Source organism: Agrilus planipennis, unplaced genomic scaffold, assembly GCF_000699045.2.
Source record: "Agrilus planipennis isolate EAB-ADULT unplaced genomic scaffold, Apla_2.0 scaffold196, whole genome shotgun sequence".
Lineage (NCBI taxonomy): Eukaryota > Metazoa > Arthropoda > Insecta > Coleoptera > Buprestidae > Agrilus > Agrilus planipennis.
Window position 1 is genome coordinate 14,101 of NW_020439032.1, and position 2,343 is coordinate 16,443.

The window sequence follows — 2,343 nt, forward strand, 5'->3', positions numbered from 1 at the left end:
CGGATATATTAACCATAACGTTCTTCTACAATTTTAATGGCGTTTAGCCGTGGTCACTATCACACCCTGTCACCTAAGACACTAGGATGTTGGCCTTTAAATACGTCCGACACTTTAAAAAATTGGACGGCAATATCCTGGACATTGAAGATAGTCTGAGGTACAGTTGAATTTTTTAGTTAGATATTTTAGTGGTCAGGTAATTCCAGAACGTATTAATAAAAGGGAAGATATTATGGTCCAATCGGTACAAAATTTTTCTGACATAAATTTGTTACCAGACGGGAGTTGTTCTTTGTTGTAGCCGGGGAAAGGTTAAGCATCCCTGTAATATTTTTAAACTTCGAAAAAGGGTGCGTTAACAAATGGGGTACGTCCAAAGTTGGCAAAAACCAGGTTTTTTAATCTAAAAGGCAAGATATGCCTTTTAGAAAGAAAAGTTTCAAATAAAAATTGTAGAGAAATTAAAAACCTTTACTTTGAGCTTACGGTATGATTAATTTTTTCAATTAGTTGTTGCAGAAATCTCAAAAAAAATCATCAAAAATTGCCATTTCTTGTATATTTATTGTTTATTGCGAAAAAAATACTTTTCTAGTGATTTTAGCACATTGAAATGAAGGTCAATTTGTTAGTGAAATATTGTTAATTGTTTATCCCAGCAGATATGAAAAGTTCTTGCCGTAACTTTCTTTGAGCAAACATTTTTAGTTGCACATAGATTCAGTCTTTCCGTAAAGGTGGAGCTCTTTATATCCCGTTGGGGGCAAATCAAAAATTTCTTTTTAACCCCTTATTTACTTCTGTAAAGAAGGGGGTCATTTTTCTTTATAAACGACTAGAGCTGGAGCGACGTCTACATAACGTACGAATTTTTATCCACGCTAGAATCTTAGATATTAGTAAATTGTTGTGCCCATAGTGTTTCAGCAAATGTTTATACTTTATTCAACTGACGTACATTTGCATGTGTTCAAACAACAAAGTATCTGCTCTGAGAAGTGGTACTACGTTGTTGTGGGGTGGTGTGGTATGGCGGAGAAGAGGGGTTAGCGCTGGCCGTCTTAACATAGGCCATTATACATCGGGCAATTATCATACGGGTTATTGTTGTTGCCGCGATTTAGCCCCAAGCCGAGCGCTTAGACCTCTTTACTGTCCCGATTTGACTTTGAAATTGGCTTAGTTGCTGTTTATGCACCGATTTAGCGAGAGCCCTTTCCCTATTACGTCGAAATGCTTAAAAGAAAAGCCGTTCATGCTGGGTCCTTTCCGTCACTTCAGATTCATCCTTCTATCCTATTGTCGTCCTCGTTAAATGAGAGACAATTTAAAAAAAAAAAAGAATAGTTAGCATACTTAGTATGATGTTAAAAGTGAACTATAAAAAATATATAAATACATTGTAAACTCTATATAACGACACTTAAGGGACTGAACATTTTTCGGCGTTATAAAGAGTGGTCGTTAAATGGAGAGAAATAAAAGATATTATTTTACTATTCTATAATAATATGCATTTACCAATATAGTACACATTTTGCACACGAACATTATTATTCATACATTGCGTATAGCCTGTTATCTTCGTCTGATGTTTTTTGCTGCTCCAATATTTTAATTGTATTTTGTTACGTATCTTACTCATATCTTGAGATACTGCTGGATCAATTTGATTATATAAAAAGTATTTTTTTAATAGTTTCGCTGCATCAAGTGCTTGTTTGATGCTTGGTGGAGGGACAGGATCGTCTTCTTCAACAACGTACACAGCTGCAGTTCTTATCTATTTCGGCAACTTAGAAAGTACTGCTCAATGATTTATAATGCCGCATTGTTGTCGTTAAATAGAGTGAGCGTGACGCTATATAGAGTGTAATATTGTATAAAAAACAATGTAAACCAACCAAAGTCAAGCAATTTCGACGTTTTAAGGAGTTTGTCGTTAAATCGAGTGACGTTATAAAGAGTTTACACTGTAAATAGAAAAAAAAATACATTGGTAAGCAAGGGAAGAAGAAGTAGGGAAAGAGTTAATATAAAGATAGGGGACGAAAAATTAGAACAAGTCGCTGATTTTGGGTGGAAGGAGTAGTACAGACATAAAACAAAGGATAGTGCAGAGTCGAGCCGCCTTTAACAAACAAATTCGAAAATGATTGTTATTGGTATATGTCTGGAGCACGACTGTGTGCGGGTGCGAAATGTGGACGGTGAGCGCGGCTGAAAATGAAAAGTAAGAAAAGCGTTCAAAATGTGGTGTTACAGACGAATGATGATGCGAAGATTAACTCAGGATAGGAAAAGATGGCTGACGATGACAGCTGTCAAAGTTGACTGATG